Source organism: Pogona vitticeps, chromosome 3 (genome assembly GCF_051106095.1).
Source record: "Pogona vitticeps strain Pit_001003342236 chromosome 3, PviZW2.1, whole genome shotgun sequence".
Taxonomy (NCBI): Eukaryota; Metazoa; Chordata; class Lepidosauria; order Squamata; family Agamidae; genus Pogona; species Pogona vitticeps.
The window spans coordinates 258,670,067-258,678,544 of record NC_135785.1 but is presented as its reverse complement, the minus strand read 5'-3'; the positions used below and the strand labels follow the sequence as shown (position 1 = coordinate 258,678,544).

Sequence of the window (8,478 nt, the reverse complement as noted above, 5' to 3'; positions counted from 1 at the left end):
GGACAACAGAGGACAAGATGGTTGGACAGTGTCATTGAAGCTACCAACATGACTTTGACCCAACTGTGGGAGGCAGTGGAAGACAGGAGGGCCTGGCGTGCTCTGGTCCATGGGGTCATGAAGAGTTGGACATGACTTAATGCACAACAACAACAAAAAAATCATCAAAACTCCAAAAATCTAACAAGAAACTCATTAATCAGCAGCACTACGCTACTGATGGTGACATCATTCCTGTTCGGCAGGCGGACCTCCTGGCCATTATTACACTATTTAATTTAATAATGTTCCGACAAGTCAATTCTGACTTTCCAGGGTTTTCCAGGTAGGGAGTACGCAAGTGGTTTACCACTCCCTTCTTCTGCAGGCGTCCTGGGACTGTGCTGCAGAGGCTAGCTCGACTCAGTGAGGAATCAAACTCCCAACCTCTGGTTCCACAACCAGATACCAAAACCATTATCATGACACTATTACACTAGAATTTTATGTGTGGCTGTGGAAGGATAATTGCTGTTGTATGGGCTTTACATGGACAGGACCCACAATCAGGGTGTTGTGTAGCCCACTCAGATGCCATCTGTTTGTGTCCCCTAACTCGAAAGATTTGATTTTTATAAACAGATCAGGATATTTTAAAAATGACATCATGGACATTGAGATGGAGCCGATCCTGGATCTGCATGTCTGTTAATTTTGATCAGAGCAGGACAGCCTTCTGCTTCTTACTATATTCCTCTCTACATCTAACTATGATAATAGCCAGTGAAGAGTAAAAAGTCATGCTGATGCCAGGGTGGAGAAAGTGAAGCCTATGGTACCATACAGCCCCATTGTTATTTCTGCAGCCTCTGGATGTCCCCCTTCACCCCCCCTCCAGGATGAAAAAAAAGAAAAGAAAACTAAATCCTTACACTTGAAAATCTTTCTGTACATTTAACCCCTACCCTTCCCCCCCCCCAGCTATTTTACAAGACAGGAAGTAAACGTCACCAATTCTGGCCTGGTTTCTCACTTTTTGGTCGTTTCAGTGATCCTTATTTATTCATATACAGTGGTGCCTCGCATTAATTGTTAATTAGTTCCAGCGAAATTGCTGTAGAATGAAAACATCGTAAAGTGAAATTTAAAAGCCCATAGAAACGCATTAAACCCGATTAATGCGTTCCTATGGGTTTGAAACTCACTGTCCAGTGAAGATCCTCCATAGCACGGCCATTTTTGCTGCCCGTGAAGCGAGGAATCCATCCCAGAAAACAGGGGGGCATTTTGTTTACCCGGTGGCCATTTTGAAACCACCGATCAGCTGTAGGAAAATTGTCGTTTTGTGAGAATCAGTTAGTGAAGCAGGGAACTGATCATCGCAAAGCGAAATTCCCCCATAGGAAACATCATTTTGTGATTGCAAAAACTTCGTCGTTATGCAATTTCATCATAAAACGGAGCGCTCGTCTTGCGAGGCACCACTGTATTGAATTTTTATACCACACCATCTAGTGCCCGAGCATTACTCTGGGCTCTTTCTGACAGGAAGATAAACATAAACAGAATGACAACCCTCACCCGACTCACCTCAGAACAGTATTTTTAAAATGGCAATCAACAAAATATACTGTGCAAGATAACACAGCCACAGAGAGGCACCAGTGCAAAAAGTAAATCACAAAAATAGTGATCTTTACACTCCTGATAGGGTTCAAAGGCAGAAATACAGGCCTAGGACCTATCAGAGGTGCTGTATGATTTCTGTGTTGTATATCATTTGTATGATTTTTCCAGGAGATATGCAATTTACCACTGAAATTAAGCTGGTCAAGAAAGGAGCTTGGTCTACAAGGAACTTGACCGAAGACAGTATCTGTGTAACTGTTCTAGAAAGAACATGCTCCCTCTTCTAGATTCTGAACCTTCCTGCAAAGACCTGCTGAACTCTTGATTACTGGTAAGAAAGATGGGTTTTGCCTTCTGAAAGTCATTCTTTCCGATCGGCTGAGACTGTAAGCATGATGCTCAGCATGCAGGCCGTTCTCCGTGTTTGTTTAGAATGTGCTGGGTTTTGCAAGCTGGTAGCACAAGTCAGCATTTCTCAAAGAATGATGCATGGAATATTTTAAACTCTTCCTCTCATGCTCTCCAAGCAGAGGATGATTACATTTGTAAATTGCCTTCTGTGTCTCCATGTGTTCTTCTTGCTGGAGGCGAGAGAGACTATGAAGATTTCTGGAGCACAGAAAGGAAAATAACTCTTTGTCCTTTTGTGAGAGCAAACTTAAAGTGTGTGTGGTTTCCCTGGTTACTAGCAGAAGCTAGTTTTCTCCAATAGGGTGCCCTCCGAATGGGCTGGATTACAACTTCCATCTTCCCCAGTCAGAAAGCTGACCCACCCCCTTGGCACTGAAGAGTTTCTTCCACATCATCTGGGTCTGTGCATAGTCAATTCTAGGAACATCTAAACGTAAAGATGCTGGCATATAAGTGGTCTACCAGATAGTCTGAAGAACTTCAAGAAGTCCTGGATTGGCTGGGCTTTGCACCTTCCAAGAAGACCTGCCTCAAGAAGCAAGTTAAGGCAGATTATTTGAATGTGCATAGCATGCCCATATGAATAATGGTCTGTATCTTATTGGCTAAACATGGCGGGGAAGGCTAGACACATAAGCATTGCCTTTGTTTTCTGGCTGAATTTCTGTTGTTCAAGCAGTGGTCACAGAGTGGGCAGCAGCACAATCAAATTTGAATCAGGTTCTCTCTTTGTGTGTGTTTGCATCTCTGTTGGCAGGTCAGCTCCAACTTCACAGAGTTATTGATACAGCGGTGCCTCGACTTATGAAACTCCTGACTTACAACCATTTTGAGTTACGACCAGCTCCGGATGCAAAATTTTGCTTCGGCTTGCAGCCGGAGCTTCGACTTACGACTGGAAAAAAAGGATGGGAGGGCGGGGAAAACAGGAAATTTGAACTGCTTTCAGTTAACCATTGGTCAGCAAAGAGGCTGCTTCTCTGTACCTCGTTTGCCCCAGCGGTTAGAGAGTATGGTTTCAGAGAGAGACTTCAGACTGCCTGGTACTGCCTGGTACTGTACTGTATTTTTTGGGGCTTTTTAAAAAAATTGCTTTTTGGATTTTTGACTTTCTTTTTTAAAACAGAGAGACTGCCTGTTCTGGGTGAGTACTGTATGTACTGTACAGGGTTTTTGCAGTGTGGGTTTGGGCTAGGTGGGGGGTTATGTTTCTGTGCCCTGATGGGTCTTGCATTGTGGGTTTAAAATGTGTTTGGTTTTAAAAGATGTTTGGTTTTGAAATGTATTTGGTTTTAAAAGGTGTTTTAGACTCCAAACTCTCCCCTCCCAATTGTCTTCTCTCTCTCTCTCTCTCTCTCTCTTTGTCTGAGGGGTCTGTGTACCCCAGAGATGACCTTCTTTCTTTCCTCTTTTCCCCATTGTTCCCTCCCTCCCTCCTTTCCTGCCCCTTTTTAAACCTAAGTTCATCTTAGGTTAAAAGAAGAAACATTCTCCCGCTAGTGGTAGTGGATGGGTTAACTGCTTCTGGATTCGTTCCTATGGGAACGAATGCTTCAACTTGCAACCGGCACCTCGAGATACAACCAAAAAATAGCCGGAATGGATTAATCACATTTTAATACATTCCAATGGGAAATGGTGCTTCGACTTATAACCATTTCGAGTTACAACCATCTTCTGGAACGGATTAAATTTGTAAGTCGAGGCACCACTGTATAGGTTACTTCACTCCTTCTCGCTCTTGTTAACCCCGAACCATCATTGACTATGACTGCCAATGGGAATGACTAAACAGTGTTGTTATCAATGCCCTTTAACACACTTGTGTACATGGCAGACCTTGGGAAGTGCTTTCAAGAGAGAGAGAGAGAGAGAGAGAGAGAGAGAATCAATTTTAATTCCCAATAATATTGAATGCTAGAGATTGGCACGAACCGAACCATGAACCAGAAAAAACAGAAATTCGGCTGGTTGTGGTTCGGTTTGAGACCCAGTTCAGGGGATTCTGTTTTCCCAAGCAAAAGGAAGCAACTTTACCCCCTCAGCACTCTGTTTTGGCAAAACAGATGCCTGCCTCCCCCTTTCCCACTGCCCTTGTCGCCTTCCTCCCTGGGCTTGCCGCGGCTGCTTCCACTGCAGTGGCAAGACCACTGATCATGCCACCATCATAATCAGAGAGGGCAGGTCGGCTCTCTTTCTAGGTGGCGCAATCAGCTGGAGATTGAGCAAATGCACAGAGGCATTGCAGGGAAGCTGGCTGTTGCCTCTGCACATGTGCCTGCTTTCCAGATGATCAGGGGGGCAGGCAGATGTGCAGAGGCAGGACTTGAGCTCCTTTCAGGGAAGCTGCACTGCCACCACTGCCCCCTCCGTGGGTGCCTGGGTGCCATGCACAGAGGCAGCGACCGGTTTCCCTGCATGGGACACTGGTGCATGGCGCCCGGGCACCTGGGGTGGCGGCGGTGGCACTGTGACCATGACAGTGGCACATCAGGAGTAGGTAGCCTCCCCCAACTGGGCATGAACTAAAAACTGAACTGCAACCTAGTTCGCTTCTCTGGTTGGTTCATGGCTAATCATAGTGGTGGTCGCAGTGATGCCACAACACGGGTGGGGGTGGCAGCTGTGGGACAGCAGTGCAAAAGGAACAGGTAGTGCCCTCATCAGGCATGCACTGAAAAGCAAACTGTGACACGGGTTAGTTTTCCAGTTGGTTCGTGGTTCGTGGCTAAGCACGAACCATCAAAAATTTGAGTTACTTATTTGATTTAAATATTTTTATCCCATCTTTCTCCTAAAAAAGAACCCAAGGCAGCTTACATCATTAAAAAGACAACATTTAAAATGGATGGCATACAAATATTAGGTAAAGGTAAAGGTTCCCCTTGACATTTAGTCCAGTCGTGTCTGACTCTAGGGGGCAGTGCTCATCCTCATCTCCAAGCCATAGAGCCAGTGTTTTGTCCATAGACAATTTCCGTGGTCATGTGGCCAGCGTGACTAGACATGGAATGCCGTGACCTTCCCACCGAGGTGGTACCTATTTATCTACTTGCATTTACATGCTTTCGATCTGCTAGGTTGGCAGGAGCTGGGACAAGTGGCAGGCGCTCCCTCCGTTGCATGGATTCGATCTTACGACTGCTGGTCTTCTGACCCTGCAGCACAGAGGCTTCTGCGGTTTAACCCACAGCCCCACCACGTCCCACTATACAAATATTAAAACAGAATTAAAAATGGTAATAAAATCAACACTAAAACACATTTAAAATAACAAAGCACAACAATTCATTTAAAAACTCCTCTCAGTCCACCAGTTATTAAGGGAAACTTGCTTAAAGAAAATGATCTTTGCCTGCTTGTAGAAGGACAGCAAAGAGAGGGCCAGCCTGTCCTCTGGTGGGAGGGAGTTTCAGAGTCTGGGAGCAGCAACAGAGAAGGCCCTCTCCTGTATCCCCACCAAACACACATGTGAGGTTTGGGGGACTGAGATAAATACCTCCCCTGATGATCTTAAAGCCCAGGCAGGCTCATAGAGGGAGGTGTGGTCTGAAATAGCTTGGACCCAAACTTGTTAGGGCTTTTTAGGTTAAAACTAGCACTTCGATTTGTGCCCGGAAACATACTGGCAGCCAGTGCACCTGATTTTTCAGATTTGTGCCCATCTCTGTTTAGTCTCATCACAAATGAAAGGTTTTCAACTGGTCTAGAGAGGCTTTGAGAATGAGATACTTCCCATCTTCCATTTCGTATGTCGTCATAATAGGTACGTATTTTTAAAAGATAACAATGCTTTTTTATTTCTGGAAAGCTATTCTGAAACATAGTAGTTATTTTATTTGTTTCATGAAATATTCCTAAAGAAAAACAAAGAACTCTTCCAGAACACCCAGAAATCAAAGAGAAAATTAGACCAAGATTAGGGATGCTGTGCTGAAGGATAAAACAAAGAGAAGATGGAAACAACACACTGAAGAACCATGCAGAAGAAATGCAAGGATAACAAATCCATTTAAAGAAGAATTGTCTGATAAAGAATCTGCAGTTTTGCAAAATGAAGTGAAGTGAAATGAAGAACTATGCAGAAGACATGTTATGGCAACAAAGTTGTTATTACAAATGTAGTGACAACCCAAGCCACCTTGGGACCTTTTGGGGAGAAAGGCGGGATAGAAATATTTTAAATAAACAAGCAAATACCTTTGAAGAAGAAGAATGTGACAACGAACCTGCCATTTTAGAAAATGAAGTGAAAGCTTATTTTAAAGCAACTGGAAGAAATAAATCAAGAGAGTAGCTGAAATACCAATAGAGCTATTTTGAGTTGCAATGGCTCAGTCTATCAAAACCCTACCAAGAGTCTGCCAACAAATATGCTAAATTGAACAATGGGCGATAGACCAGAAATGTTCAGTATACATATATTCCAGTTCCAAAGAAAGTCTGTGTATTGAACATTTCCAAAGACTGTAGTAACTACAGGACAATTCCCTTAATTTCCCATGCAACGAAGTGATGCTCCAGATTTTGCAATAATAGACTTTTGCAGTACAGATAATAATAGTGACTTATGGCAACTCTTTTCAGAGTTTTTTTTTTTTTTTTTTTTGGATAAAGAGTACTCAGAAGTGGTTTACTGTTCCTTTCTTCCAGGGGATCCTGGGACTGTGCATCTTGCCCAAGGCTATGGAGGCTGCTGTATATGGAGTACAAAACGCCAAATGTTGAAACTGAATTTAAAAAAGGGTCACTAGAGATCATACTGCAAATATACCTTTGTCAGTGGACTGTACCAAAGGACTATGTGATATTTATTTATGTCTTCTCACTAAATATTAAAGCAGCTAAATTAGATAGTTCCACACAGAAAAAGTGGAGGTATCCCATTTTCAGTTAAAATAGCCCTGTAACGTAGTTAAAGCTGCCACTAGAAAAAGGGATTAGGTAAAGGTAAAGGTTCCCCTTGACATTTAGCTCAGTTGTGTCCGACTCTATGGCGCAGTGTTCATCCCCGTCTCCAAGCCGTAGAGCTGGCATTTGTCTGTAGACGGTTTCCATGGTCACGTGGCCAGCACGACTAGACATGGAATGCTGTTACCTTCCCACCGAGGTGGTACCTATTTATTTACTTGCATTTACATGCTTTCGAACAGCTAGGTTGGCAGGAGCTGGGACAAGCGATGGCAGCTCACTCCGTCACGTAGATTTGATCTTACAACTGCTGGTCTTCTGACCTTGCAGCACAGAGGCTTCTGCGGTTTAGCCCACAGCACCACCACGTCCCATTACAAGTGAGTAATTCTTCCCATCTACCCATGTCCTAGAAAACCTGTTTTACTCACACAGAACAGCAAGATACACACACATGGACAACTGAGGCTCTGTTGTAGCACCTTCTACTCAAAGAGAAATCTTCATCTGAGAATAACTAGGCGTTACAGCCCTTTCATCCATGGTCAGGAAAAGAAAAAAAGCAGAATCGTAGATTTTTGGCCATAAAACTGCTCAGCCTTTCCAGTGATGGCTGAGTGTCTTGTACCATCGCTTGCTACTGTAGTGTTCTGCACCATTAAAAGAGTCATAGGAGCTAAAAGCAATTAGGATTTTATGACCTTGTTATTCACACCTTCAGCTCTTTAAAATCAGGTGACGCATATTTTAAATTGATGGCACTGTTTAAAAAAGGAAAATGGTGTGTGCCTATGTGTGTGAGAGAGACACATCGAAGTTCAACAGGACTGTGTATTCAGGTTGCTAGGGAACATGAACAGAAGGGTGTTATTGTTCTCAACATCCTGCTTCTGAGCTTTCTGCAGGTATGTTTGGCTGCGGTGTAAACAGAATTAAAAAGGTTATTTTGACTATTCTTACATGCATTACTTTCCACATTCATTTTAGGGAGTGGATGGAGCACACGCCCTTCCTTTGGTGAGGGCTGTCTATCTCCGAGAGGAGCATGCTTAGAGGTCATAATTTGATCTATGAGCCTTAAATTATAGACAACCAGTTGGGGTGATATTTGTTAGCACCTCATGTTTTTGTGTACACTTGGATTCTTGTCTCAGCTTGGATGCCCATCAGGCCTCAGGCCTTGCCAGGGACCAGAAGTGTGTTTTCATAGTTAAAGCTGGTCAGCTCGTTGCGATTGTTCCTTGAGAAGCCTGAGAGAGGTGGCCTCTTCCATTATAGAGAGCTCTCTCCATTGCTGTCGAACAGCGGCTGGAAATGTGGGTGATGATGAGACATGGGCACGAACTGGAAAGCCAGTGGTTCACGATGGTTCCTGGTTCGTAGCTATCCATGAACCACCAACCCTCATGACTCCCCTGAAAAAATGAACTGGTTGGGAGTTTGTTTTTCAGGTTTGTGGCAGGGGAACCAGGTCACTCCTTCTGTGCATGCGCCCACCTGTTCAGCTGAGTGGTGGGCGCATGTGCAGAGGCAGCAGGCACGGTTTCT

The 8,478-nt window shown here is 44.0% G+C and overlaps 1 long non-coding RNA gene across 1 annotated transcript in view; it reads right to left on the bottom strand.

The window, feature by feature from the left end:
* LOC144588098 (uncharacterized) overlaps positions 1–8,478 on the bottom strand; it is a 689,650-nt gene that overhangs the window by 572,546 nt on the left and 108,626 nt on the right. The window lies entirely within an intron of this gene.